This window comes from Zingiber officinale, chromosome 10A (assembly GCF_018446385.1).
Source record: "Zingiber officinale cultivar Zhangliang chromosome 10A, Zo_v1.1, whole genome shotgun sequence".
NCBI classification, from domain to species: domain Eukaryota; kingdom Viridiplantae; phylum Streptophyta; class Magnoliopsida; order Zingiberales; family Zingiberaceae; genus Zingiber; species Zingiber officinale.
In genome coordinates, this window is record NC_056004.1 from 56859760 (window position 1) to 56874599 (window position 14840).

The following is a 14840-nucleotide window of genomic DNA, read 5'->3' on the forward strand; positions in this document are numbered from 1 at the left end:
GCTTCCATGAGCCGGACATGATTGCTTCATGGGCATGGAAGTATTGGAGAAGCAAGAAAGGAGAAAAAATCATCAAGTGGAGCAAAATAGAGCATGGTCGTGTGTTGTACACGACCAAGCATATGCTGCAGAGAAGGGAGATGCTCTGGCCGTGTCTACATTACACGGCCATATAGAGTCCCCAGAGAAGAAAAGGTGCATGGTCGTGTCCTAGACACGGCCGTGTGAAGACTCCAGAGGAGGAAAGCTTCTTGGCCGTGTCTCACACACAGCCATGTGAAGAAACCAGTACAAAAGCATGCATTGGCCGTGTCATCCGACATGGCCGTGTGTTTATTCCAGATGAAGAAATGGGTGAGGCCGTGTCCCAGACACGACCATGAAAGGATAGCCGAGGAGAAGAAGGTTACGGCCGTGGCAATTTGCACGGCCGTGTTAGTCAACCCGAGAGGGAGAAAGCAAGGGTCGTGTAGATCTACACGACCCGTGTGGAGAAAACTGTTCAGGCCTTGTCTCCTATACACGGCCAGATTTAAGCCGTGTCCACCACACACCCCCCTCACCTCAACACCCTCTTCTCTCCAAAACTTCTTTCTTCTTCAACATTTTCTCCAAATCTTCTTAGATCTAGGTATAAAACTCTTTCTTTTCCACAAATTTCATCTAGATCTAGATTTTTATTTTCTCCTAGACTCAAGATCTCCACTTTCATAACCCTAAGATCTTATTCTTCAAGATCTATTTCTTCAAGATATAGCTTCTCTAGTCTCAAACAGTACCCTCCCCACTCAAACTTGATAATATGTCCAACCTTCTTAAGAGACTTTGCAAAGGGGGGGGGTGGATCTAGTGGAGACAAAGGAAAGGAGACAACCAAAGATAAAGGGAAACAACCAGTGAAAGGAAAAGGAAAGAGGACCTCACGCGACGAAGGTAATGACAACGAATTCAATATCGTGTTTAGAAATGATGATCAAATAACTAGATTTGCAATTCTTGTCAATAGAAAGATCGTGTGTACTAGGTATATGGACCCAACCATTTTAGATATGATTGGAATTAGAGATGATATAGATTGGATGATTGGGTTCCTAGACTGGAGTGATATTTTATACATACATCTACCTACTTATCCTCGCCTTGTTTTGGAGTTTCTAAGTTCACTAGATGTCTATTTTGCCAATGAAGATGATTATGTTGGCAAGATAACTTTTAGATTAATGGGTCAAGAATTTCAATGGGCATTTAGTGACTTTAACACTTATTTTGGATTGACTTCTGGTAGCTCTCGGAGGTTTGATTCTAGGTTTAATTGGAACAATTTTTGGAGTTCGATCACCGGATTAGATCAGCCCTATGAGCCCTCTAGAGCCAAGGCTTCTCACATGCAAAACCCTATTTTTAGATATCTACATCGAGTCATGAGCAAAATTATTTTTGGTAGAGGGGAAAGTGATGGAGTCGTTAAGAAAGTAGAACTTTATTCTCTATGGGCTATGTTACATAAGGTCGATTTTGATTCTGGTTTTCAGTTTTTGCAAACCTTAGTGAGAGCTGTGAGGGCATCTTCGGGATCAATAGTTCTTGGTGGTTTGATTACTCAAATAGCCATTAATTTGGAACTTGATTTAGATGGGTTGGAAGTTATTCATGGCAATGATATGATCGACATGGATGCATGTCTTTCTATGAAAATGATTGTTCGGGATAAGAATAGTTTTGCATTTCCTAGGAGGAATGGTTTTCCTTTACCTCTTCCTTGTCCTGATCGAACTTCAGTTCGCAACCCAGCTAATTGGGTAATCACTAATTTAGACCCCGAAAATGTCCCTTCTATATCCGGAGACACAGAGCCACAATTTGAGCCCTCATCATCTGGATACCCGCAGCCCTCCGGACATCCGGATCCTGCTAGGCATTCTTTTTCCTATGGTACGGGTTACTCCAGATTTGATTTTTCTGATTTTCGTACTTCTCTAGAATAGCTTCATGAGAAGCAAAATGCCCAACGAAGAATGTTGGAAGGTTGCTTCTCTTTATCAGATAATCAGTTTAGAGAAGTACAAGAGCACTTTCAATTTACAAGGAATTTTTAAGGTCAAGTGGCCAAATTTGTTCAGAACTATGATATTGATCAAGCTAGAATGAGAGATTTTATGCAGGGCATGAGTGTTACTAGCTAACAAATAGATTCTCTGTATGAATATCATAGATTCCTAGGTGGCATGCCTGGTTTTCCTAGTTTTCCCATTGGGGCACGATGTGGGCCTCCTTTCCCTCATCCACCTCCACCTCCTCCTCCATTTTGATTTCATCGGGACGATGAAAAGTTTAAGTCTAGGGGGGTGTCGAACCTGATTTTTCTTTATGCATTCTAGTTTTTAGTTTTTGCTTGTTTTCTGCATGTTTTGTTTTTCTTTGTTATTGTCTTGTTTTGATTGCTTGATTTTTGATAGTCACTTGACTATCTTTTGAAAATCTTGTGGCATACATATTGAGAATATCAAACTTCACTTATATGCTTTCTTGTCTTCAAGTGAAAATGTTAGCACCTTCATTATCTAGATTAATGATGTTTTAAGTGATGCTAGTAGTATGCTTAATGAATTTCTTTTCTCTATCTTGGATAGCATGAAATAAGCTAAGTATCATATGGAGATGAGTTTTAGTTTTGGCTTGACCTTAATGATCTTATCTTCACTCCATTACTACTTGATGCTTGAATAGTTGATATCATTGAAATAGTCATGATTCATCTTGTTTGTTTAGTACTTGATTTCCATGGTGATTTCTCAAACTTCATTTTGGTTACTAGATGAGGCTCAAATCATGTAAGCTCATTTGGAAAAATTAAAGTATCCCAACATTTGTGCTAAAAGTACATTTGTGAATAAAATTTGAACAATGAAAATACTTATGAAAAAAAAATGAAAAGTGTGAAAAAAGTGAAAAAAAGAAAAAAAAAAGACTAAGGAATATAGAAAACAGTTGTCGTGAGTGGAATCTAGCAAGTCACCCCTTTGAGATCGAGTTAGGTTACTGGGAAAATGACTGTTGGTCCCCGTGGTTATTTTGATGTGATCAACCAAGTTGGTTAGGTCCTACTTTGTGTTTGATACCTATATCTGAGTGTACAGGAGCTTAGGAGCGCAGGAAGTCGAGCGGAAGACACAGCTAGCGAGAAGGACGACACGGGAAGTGAGTCGACGGGTTCGGTGCGTCCGAAGAATGAGAGAGTTGTGGAAGAGTACACCGGTGGGCGAGAAGACCGTGCGCGGCGTTCAAGGGACGTTAAGCTGGGGAGGAAGACTGCTCGAGGAGAAGGCCGAGAATTGGGCTCGGGTGAGCCCTATTCTGGTTGGCCGCAATCACCCAAAAGATCAGAGCGTCGGAAGTCAAAGCAAAGGAGAAAGTGGCATGAAAATAATGCTCAAGGCGCCTTAAACCAGTGTTGGAGGCGCCTCCACCTTGGAGGCGCCTCAAACAGCATTGGAGGTGCCTCCACATTGGAGGCGCCTTCAATCTAGTTTAAGGCGCCTCAGACTGGTCAAAATGACCGTTTGCGCTGCGGAAAAAGTTTTATCCGCTGACCGAGCTGGAGGCGCCTTGAACCTTATTGGAGGCGCCTTGGACTCTCGGGATAGACTTTCCAGGAGCTATATAAAGGCCCCTGGAGTTAGGAAATATTCAACAACTCAAGCAATCAAATGTGTAGTCTTTCCTAGCAATAGTCCTAAGCTTCCAAAGTGTAAAAGGCTTCTCTGCCTTCAGAAAAGGAGATTTTTCTAGTGCGCGCTTCTCATCGCCCTGAATTAACAACTTTCTTGGTTGTAACCAGGTTAACTCCCGGTCTTCTCTATCCTTCTGTTTAGCTTTATTGTTTTAGTTATTTTATTATTTACTATTGCTTTTATTTTGAGTTGAAAACTCCGAGGAGGGTATAGTTTATTTTTTTAGAAGCAATTCACCCCCCCTCTTGCCGGCCTCCGTTGTACCTTCAATTGGTATCAGAGCTAGACTGCCTCAGAAGGACTAACCGCCGACTGAAGCACAACGATCAAGACGATGGCCGGAGTGAATATTCATCCCCTGAAGTTCGACGGAGACTTCGCGACATGGAAATGCTGGATGGAGGTATTTTTCAAGATAGAATTTGACATTTTCTTAATTATGAAATATGGCAATGCAGTTCCAAAATATAAAGAAGAAAACACGTGGAGCAAGAAGGAGCAAGCCGATTTTGTCGCCAACGGAAAGGCAGAATTCCACCTGCTTAACGTGCTGCCACCACAAGAGGTAAGTCAAATCGGAAGCTACGACTCTGCGAAAGACCTCTGAGAAAAATTTCTGGAGCTTCATTAATTATTGAAACATGTTTAGTGATGTTATCTACCGGTACCTAGTGTGTAGATACGGGAGCCACTGATCATGTATGTAATTCATTGCAGGGGTTCCAGGAAACCCAACGACTGCATGAAGGGGAAATCACCGTCTACATGGGCAATGCTACGAAAGTGACGACTGTTGCAGTGGAAGATGTTTACTTATCATTTGATAGGAATAGAACTTTGATTTTGAGAAATTGTCTTTATGTACCAAGTTTTAGAAAGAATTTAATTTCAGTTTCTAAACTGTTTTTGGATGGATATACTGTTTCTTTTGATGATAAAGTGGTTATCAAGAAAAATAGGATAGTTATATGTTCTGGTACATTAGTTGGCAATTTGTATACTCTAAATCCAATAAGTCCCACAAAGTAACAAATGGAAATTAATAGCACATCCTCTAACTCTAATAAGAGAAAGGAACCTTCGAAAATGAACCAAACATATCTTTGGCAGCTAAGGCTTGATCATATAAACTTAAGTAGGATTCAAAGGCTAATAGCCGATGGACTTTTGGGTTCATTGGTGGTGGAAAACTTTCCAACCTGTGAATCTTGCTTGGAAGGTAAAATGACCAAGAGACCTTTTAAGGCCAAGGGGTATAGAGCAAAAGATGTATTGGAATTAGTTCATTCTGATTTGTGTGGACCTATGACTATCCAGGCGAGAGGTGGTTTCGAATATTTTGTCTCTTTTATAAATGATTATTCGAGATATGGGTACATTTACTTGATGCACCGCAAGTTTGAGTGTTTTCATAAGTTCAAAGAGTACAAGGATGATGTGGAGAAATGTCATAGTAAAAGTATCAAGACACTACAGTTTGATCGTGGTGGCGAGTGTTATGCACCGCAAGTGTACGGTTACGTCGTCAGTAATAATAAAGATATCGTATCCACAGGGACTGGTTATAATGACTAAAGATATCTCAAAGCGAATTAGCTAAATAAACAATTAAAAGATCATTTACAACTAAGATCAGAGGTAAGGGTTAAATGCAGAGATGTAGTTTTATAGAGATTCTAGGAGTCTTGGTTTCTTTGTGATAATCATTGATGTAATATAATCTACCAAACCTTGCCCTCAATTGCAATGTATTCGTAAGAAGTCACCGGTTGCTTTCTGTAGAAAACACCGGTTAAGAACTTATATCCAAACCCTAAGCAATCAAAGAGTTATGAATCCCTATGAGGTCCGTTAACGGGGCAGCCCTGTCACGACGCCCCTCGGTCATACGACATAGAAACACATCCTTAATCATTTAGCATTAAGATATAGAATTAAGAACGTCAATCCGTCCTACTTCTTTGCAAGTTCTTGTTTTACCCCTAAAGGTAATCCCCTAAAAGGTCCGTGAGCGGGGCAGCCCTGTCACGACGCCCCTCGATCATATGATTTAGCGAATTCCTCTACAAGTTTCCACAAGAGATACAAACAACCAATCAAAAATGGGAATTAGGCACAAAACACAACAATCTAATACAAGATTGATTGATACAAAACTTAGCAATATCCTTGGATCAAAAAGATGGCAAGTCCATTGACTCTTACATCAAATTACATTACAGATACTCCCTCTTTCCTAGAACAAGAAATCTAATCCATAAAGATTAGAGGAAGGACTGGAGACAAGAAAATCCAAGACATTCTAATCCAAGAACAAGAGAATAGAAAGGAACGCTTATCTCGTTATGATGAGTGATCTTCGGAACCAATCCTTCGCACTTTGAGTTGAATCTTGGACAGAAATCTCCCCTTGAATGGCTGGAAACTGCCCCAAGAACCTCTCTCCCCAAAAGGAGAGCCTCCTCTTTCAAAAGGAAAAAAAGCTCTATATATAGAGGGGGTAATTTGGGTGCCACACGGCCCAGGACACGACCGTGTGAGATCCACACGGCCAGGACAATCCTCCTCTCGGCTAGGGTCGCACGGCCGTGTGATGGTCACACGGCCATGCCATATACTGCCTCTGCTTGCTTGTACGACCGTGTGAAACCACACGGCCTGGCCATTTCTCCTATCTGAAAGTGTTGCACGGCCGTGTGGCACACACGACCATGCCAATTTCTGGCTCTAGAAAGGTTGCACGGCCGTATAAAACCACACCGCCTGGGCAGTCTTGGTCACTGGAGGGGCCACACGGTCGTGTAATTATACATGGCCGTGTACTGGTTGGCTGAAGGAGGGTGGCACGACCCCTCATCACCACACGGCCGGGATCATTCCCCTTTGCAAGGTCGTGTGGCAGTCATTACTCAGGTCATTCTTCTCCGTTTGGTTGTAGAATCATCCACGGACATCAATTCTTCTCCAAATTTGACTCCTGAAAGCATAAAATATACAAAAGCAAATCTCCGAACAAAGAGAAGTATTTATGCTAAAAGCAAAGCAAGAAGCATGAAAGTGCATAGACAAAGAATGTACAAAATATAAGAATGTGCATCAAAACATGCTAAACAAGTGTATAAAATCTACGCACATCACACCCCGAGACTTAGACTTTTGCTTGTCCTCAAGCAAAATGTCGCAATCAAGATTCATGTATTCATTAATGCATCATAATCCTTAGTGTACATTCCTAATTCTATCAAGAAGTTTCATTGATGAGCATGATCATGGAAACAACTCAAGTATGACTTAAGCATAAGTATATTGTGCACAGTGCAAAGCAACCCCAAACTCTTCAAGTTTTCAATCTATGTCCTAGCCAAGTTGTCATCCAATTGAGTTCATAATATTTCTGGTGATAGGCACTTACCTGCCACACACTTGGTTCATATTTCTCAATCAACCCAAGGTCTCAAAGGCGTGCTCGATATCAGGAGAACCATAGGAGTCATTTCTCCAGTAACCTAACTCGGTCTCAAAGGGGTGACTAGCTAGTTTCCACTCACGACAACTATTTTTTATATCCCTTTTTCAATTCTTTTTTTTTCATTTCACTTTTTTTTTTCATGCACCCCTTTTTTTTTACATTAAGTGATTGCATTGTGCAACACTTAAACACAAGCTCATAGGCACATAAGTTGGGATATTTTGATTTTTCCAAATGAGCTTTTCAAGATTCGAGCCTCATCTAGTAACCAAAATGAAGTTTGAGAAATCACCATGGAAACCAAGTACTAAACAAATAGGATGAATCATGGCTATTTCAATGATATCAACTATTCAAGTTCAAGTAAAGTGAAGTGATGGTAAGATCCTTAAGGTTAAGCCAAAACTCAAACTTATTTCCATATGATACTTAGCTCACATCATGCTACTTAAGATAGAGAAAAAAAAGTACATTAAACATACTAGCATCATTTACAATATCATGAATCAAGATAAAGAACGTGCTAACAATTTTGCTTTTGAACAAGTAAGCATAAAAGTGAGAATTTGATGTTCTCTTCAATGGGGATGCCACAAAACTTTTCAAAAATAGTCAAGTGACTTTTAAAAAAACAGTAAAATAAAACAAAAAATGCAAAAAAAAAATTAGGTTTTCAAACCACCTCCCCCCCCTCCCCCTCCACCAGACTTAAACTTTTCATCGTCCCGATGAAATCAATATGGTGAAAGAGGTGGACGAGGGAAAGGAAGTCTGTGTCATTCCCCAATAGGAAAATTAGAAAAACCAGGGGTTTCACCTAGGAATCTATGATATTCATAAAGAGCATCTATTTGTTGGCTAGTAATGCTCATGCTTGCATAAAATCCCTCATTCTAGCTTCATCAATATCATAGACCTGAACAAATTCATCCATTTGACCTTGAAAGTTCCTCGTAAAATGAAAATAATTTTGTACTTCTCTAAATTGGGCATCAGACAAAGAAAAGCAACTTTCCAACATTGTTCGTTGTCCATTTTGCTTCTCATGAAGTGAGTCCAGAGATGCACGAAAATTTGAAAAATCGAATCTGGAGGGACCCGTACCATAGGCAAAAGAATGCCTAGCGGGCTCCGGATATCTGGAGGGCTGCGGGTGTCCAGATGACGAGGGCTCAAGGTGTGGCTCTATGTCTCCAGAAATAGAAGGGACATTCTCGGGGTCTAAATCAGTAATTACCCAATTAGCAGGGTTGCGAATAGAAGTTTGTTCGGGACAAGGAAGAGGTAAAGGAAAATCATTCGACCTAGGAAATGCAAAACCCTTCTCATCCCGATAAATTATTTTCATAGCAAGACATGCATCAATGTCTATCATGTCATTGCCATGGATGACTTCCAATCCATCTAAATCAAGCTCCAAATTTATAGCTATTTGAGTAAGCAACCCACCAAAAATAATTGATCTCGAGGATGCCCTCTTGGCTCTCACCAAGGTTTGCAAAAAATCAAAATCGGAATCAAAGTCAACCTTATGTAGCATAGCCCATAGAGCGTAAAGCTCTACTTTCTTGATGACTCCATCACTTTTCCCTCTACTAAAAATGGTTTTACTCATAACACGATGTAAGTATCTAAAGACAGGGTTTTGCATATGAGAATCCTTAGCTCTAGAGGGCTCATAAGGTTGTTCTAATCCAGTGATCAAATTTCAAAATTAATTCCAATTAAACCTAGAATCAAACCTACGAGAGCTACTGGTAGACAATCCAAAACAAGTGTTAAAGTCACTAAATGTCCACTGAAACTCTTGATTCATAAGTCTAAAAGTTATCTTTCCAACATGGTCATCCTCATTGGCAAAGTGAACATCCAATGAACTCAAGAACTCCAAAATAATGCGAGGATATGTAGGTAGATGTGTATACAAAATGTCATTCCAATCTAGGAACCCAATCATCCAATCTATATCGTCTCTAATTCCTAATATGTCTAAAATAGTGGGGTTCATATAGCGTGTACACACAATCTTTCTATTGACAAGAATTTCAAATCTAGATTTATGATCTGTATTCCTAAAAATGATATTGAATTCATTGTCGTTACCTTCATCGCATGCAATCCTCTTTCCTTTGCCTTTTGATGGTTGTTTCCCTTTTTCCTTTATGGGCTCCTTCCCTCTGCTTGATCCACTGCTTCCCTTGTGAAGTTTCTTCAAGATATTTGACATGTTGTCAAACTTAAGTGGGAAAGGTGTTGTCTTTGGTTGGAGAAGTCAGATCTTGGAGGAATAGATCTTGAAAAACAAGATCTTTGGATAAGGAGTTTGAGATCTTTGAGAAAAGAGAGGAGAGAAGTGTGGAAAAAATCTAGATCTTGATGGAGCTTGAGGAGAGAAATGAATTTAGGATTTAGATATGAGAGGTTTAGAAGAAGAATTGAAGGAGAGAGGAGTTTCGGAGAAAGGGGAGTGACTTGAAGAGATGGGGTGTATGGCTGACACGGCCTGGGTATGGCCATGTCTTCTAGACATGGCTAGGGGAAATCATACCACACGGGCTGTGTAGATCTACACGGTCCCAACCCTTTCCTTGTATGATTGGTTCACACGACCGTGAAAATATGCACGGCCTTAGCCATCTTCTTCTCGATGTTGCTGGCATGGTCGTGTCTGGGACACGTCCTCTTCCTTCCTCTCCTCAGGAGACCTTACACGATCGTGCTAGTTGGCACGGACGGTGTAGATTTTACTTCTGATTGTTACACGACCGTGTGTGGGACACGGTCAAGACTCTTTCCTCCTCTGGAATCACCACACAACTGTGTCTCGTACACGGCCGGGCAATTTCTCTCCTTGGGAGACCTTACATGGTCATGTCTTGTAGACACGGTCCTAGCATTCCCCTTCTCTACAGTGTATACCTAGTCATGTATGACACACGACCAAGCTCTGTTTTACTCCCAAAGGATGATTTCACTCCTTCCTTGCTTCTCCAATACTTGCATGCCCATGAAGAAGTCATGGCTAGCTCATGGAAGCAAAATTTCAACCTGAAAACAAAAGTAGAAACAAGTTTAAAAGTACTAACAAAAAAATGGAAACTGAAACTGACAATACTAAAAGAAACCCTTGGGTTACCTCCCAAGAAGCTCTTGTTTAGGGTCTTTTGGTCGACCGTTCTCCTTGATCTTTTTATCTTTTTCTTGCCCTAGGAGGGCAGACATATTTCTTATTTTTATTGGGAGGCCTCCTCCCAATATCGCTTGCCGGATCATGTTCCATGTCCGGTGGCCTCCCATGAGGATGAAAATTTCAATCCTCAAGTTGATAAGCATCCGCTCCACTGCGAACACTTAATAATAAAGAAGAAACATGGTTATAAGCATTAGACAAATCATATTCCAACCTTTCCTTACCGATTACCAAAGAAAGCTTATGGTTTTTGACATCAATTACTGCTCCAGCTGTGGCAAGGAAGGGTCTTCCCAATATGATTGGAATCTTTGGGTCTTCTACCATGTTCAGAACCATGAAATCCATGGGAATAGTAATCCCACCAACTTCTACTGGCACATCTTCAATTATTCCCATAGGATATCTGCAAGAATGATCAGCTAGTTGTAGTGTCATGGTAGTAAGTTTCATGTCTTTGAGATATAATTTATTACAAATTGAATACGGAATGAGGCTAACACTTTCCCCCAAATCACGAAAAGCTTTTTCTATGAATTCAGATCCTATATTGCAAGGAATGTAAAAGCTTCCTGGATCTTTAAGTTTCGGGGAAATGTTCTTTTCAAACAAAGCACTGCATTCCTTAGTAAGTGCAATGGTCTCAATGTCTCCCCTTCTTCTTTTATTTGACATGATGTCCTTCAGGAATTTGGCAAATTTTAGCATTTACAGAATTGCATCAATCAAAGGAACTTCCACACAGATTTCTTTAATTTTGTCCAAAAATCTGTCAAACTCTTCATCCTTCTTTAGCATCACTAATCTTTAAGGAAAAGGGATTACTCGACTCTGTGGATTAAGTGGAAGAGTCTCTTCAACCTTAATAGTACTCTCCTCATTTTCTTGAATCTGATTTGGTTCAAGTGCTAGAGGAGAGAGCTCTTCTTCAGCTTTCATCCCTTTTAGAGCAATCACTTGAGGATCCCCCAAGGTTCGTCCGCTCCTAAGTTCAATGCGATTGCAATGCTCTATTGGATTTAAATCAGGTTTTCAAGGAAATTGCCCTGGTCCTCTTGAAGATGATGAGGCTAGCTAGGCAATTTGGCTATCTTGGATCTTTTGATGCTTTTCAGAATTATCCATTCTCTGAGTTAACTTCAAAATGTCTTGCTTCATTTCATTTTGATTAGAGATAATTTCCTCAAGCATCTTTTCAATTTTAGAAAACTGATAGCCTTGAGAAGATTATTGCTGTTGCTGAAAATTTTATTGCCCGGATTGGAAACTTTGATTACCTCCCATGGATGGTCCCTGTTCTTGATTATTTCTGTAGGAAGAATTCGGATGATTCTTCCACCCAGGATTATATGTGTTGGAATATGGATTGTTCTGCCTTTGATTAAAACTCATGATAGCGTCACAATGCTCTAATTGATTTATCTGTGCAGATATAGCTCCCAAAGGACATGAGTCTTGTGAATGATCAGAACTACCACACGTTTCACAACAATATACTATGGAATTAACTGTATTAGTGCTAGTCCCCATACTTTCCAGCTTCTTTTTGAGAGAATCCAACTTTACAGTCATTAAAGTTACTACATCTACATCAAATTTTCCTGATGCTTTAGTTGGGTTTGAATAAGAATAACCTCCACTTCTTTCTGTTGCCCATTGATGATGATTCTGTGCTACATTCTCAATAATTTCTTCAGCTTCATCTAAACTTTTGTTCATGAGTGCCCCTCCAGCAGCTGAATCTAGAGACACTTTAGTATGATAGTTAATACCATTATAAAAAGTGTGTAACACCAACCATTTTTTTAATCCATGATGTGGGAATTGTCTGAGCATATTATTGTATCTATCTCATGCTTCAAATAAAAATTCTGAGTCAGATTGTCTGAAGCTTGCAATAAGATTTCTCATATGCACCGTCTTGCTAGGAGGATAGAATTTATCTAGGAATTGCTATTCGCATTGCTCCCAAGTAGTAATACTATTCGGAGGTAGGGAATTTAGCCATTGTTTAGCTCTATCCCTTAAAGAAAACCCAAACAATAATAATCTAACTACCTCTGAAGGAACATCATTCATCTTCATGGTACCGCAAATCTCATAGAAGACTTCCAAATGTTGATTTGGGTCCTCATGTAGTCCTCCACCGAACTAATTTTACTGAACCATATTGATTATTGCAGGCTTAATCTCAAAATTAGTTGCTTCAACAGAGGGTCTAATAATACTTGAGCGAAACCCTCTAGCATAAGGTGTTGCATAATCCTTGAGTGGTCTATTAGCCATATTCAATTGTTATTGTTCTTCTTGATGTCTTTACAGGATTCTTCTTCTATGAAATGTTCTATCTATTTCGGGGTCAAGAGGAAGTAATTCTCCTACAAAGTTAGATCTTCGCATACAAGAACAAGATTAAAAAATTTTGCTTTAAGAAAAGAAAAGAATAGAAGAATAGAGAGGATGTAGTTTACAAAAAGAATTAAAGAACAAATGAATGTAAAGAATGTAATGAATGAATGCAATGAATGGATACAAAGAAAAGAATGTAATGAAAGAATACAATAAAAGAATGCAAAACAGAATTGTAAAAGTAGTTACTAGTTAGATGTATGAAAGGAAAAGAAAAGTTTAGTCTAACTCAATTGACAATCTCAAATGTTATAAGCGTAGTCCCCGACAACGACGCCAAAAACATGTTACGCACCGCAAGTGTACGATTACGTTGTCAGTAATAATAAAAGATATCATATCCACAGGGACTGATTATAAGCACTAAAGATGTCTCAAAGCGAATTAGCTAAACATACAATTAAAAGATCATTTATAACTAAGATCAGAGGTAAGGGTTAAATGCAAATATTTAGTTTTATAAAGATTCTAGGAGTCTTGGTTTCTTTGTGATAATTATTGATGTAATGTAATCTACCAAACCTTGCCCTCAATTGCAATGTATTCGTAAGAAGTCTCCGGTTGTTTTCTACAGAAAACACTGGTTAGGACTTATATCCAAACCCTAAGCAATCAAAGAGTTATGAATCCCTATGAGGTCCATTAACGGGGCAGCCATGCCACAACACCCCTCGATCATACGATATAGAAACACATCCCTAATCATTTAGCATTAAGATATAGAATTAAGAACGTCAATCCGTCCTACTTCTTTGCAAGTTCTTGTTTTACCCCTAAAGGTAATCCCCTAAAAGGTCCGTGAGCAGGGCAGCCCTGTCGCGATGCCCCTCGGTCATACGATTTAGTGAATTCCTCTACAAGTTCCCACAAGAGATTCAAACAACCAATCAAGAATGAGAATTAGGCACAAAACACAATAATCTAATACAAGATTGATTGATACAAAATATAGCAATATCCTTGGATCAAGAAGATGGCAAATCCATTGACTCTTACATTAAATTACATCACAAATACTCCCTCCTTCCTAGAACAAGAAATCTACTCCATAAAGAATAGAGGAAGGACCGGAGACAAGAAAATCCAAGACATTCCAATCCAAGAACAAGAGAATAGAAAGGAATGCTTATCTCTTTATGATGAGTGATCTTCGGAACCAATCCTCCACACTTCGAGTTGAATCTTGGATAGAAATCTCCCCTTGAATGGCTGGAAACCGCCCCAAGAACCTGTCTCCCCAAAAGGAGAGCCTCCTCTTTCAAAAGGGAAAAAGCTCTATATATAGAGGGGGTAATTTGGGTGCCACATGACCCAGGACATGGCCGTGTGAGATCCACACGGCCAGGGCAATCCTCCTCTCAGCTAGGGTCGCACGGTCGTGTGATGGTCACACGGCCATGCCATATACTGCCTCTGCTTGCTTGCACGACCATGTGAAATCACACGGCCTGGCCATTTCTCCTATCTGAAAGTGTTGCACGGCCGTGTGGCACACACGGCCATGCCAATTTCTAGCTCTGGAAAGGCTGCATGGCTATGTGAAACCACACGGCCTGGGCAGTCTTGGTCACTGGAGGGGCCACACGACCGTGTAATTATACACGGCCGTGTACTGGTTGACTGAAGGAGGGTGGCACGACCCCTCATCACCACATGGTCGGGATCATTCCCCTTTGCAAGGCCGTGTGGCAGTCATTGCCCAGGTCATTCTTCTCCGTTTGGTTGTAGAATCATCCATGGACATCAATTCTTCTCCAAATTTGACTTCTGAAAGCATAAAATGCACAAAAGTGGATCTCCGAATAAAGAGAAGTATTTATGCTAAAAGCAAGGCAAGAAGCATGAAAGGTGCATAGACAAAGCATGTACAAAACATAAGAATGTGTGTAAAAATATGCTAAACAAGTGTATAAAATCTACACACATCAGCGAGTATCTCTCAGGAGAGTTTAGAAATTACTTATCAGAGGTTGGGATTCAATCCCAATTGTTTGTACCTGGTACACCCCAATAGAATGGTGTGACAAAATGAAAGAATAGG

The 14840-nt window shown here is 40.0% G+C and overlaps 1 non-coding gene across 1 annotated transcript; it reads left to right on the forward strand.

The window, feature by feature from the left end:
• The first annotated feature begins 12197 nt into the window (after positions 1-12197).
• On the forward strand, positions 12198-12304 carry LOC122028391. The gene has a single exon (XR_006124782.1). It is a non-coding gene; the product is annotated as a small nucleolar RNA R71 (small nucleolar RNA).
• Positions 12305-14840: the final 2536 nt, after the last annotated feature.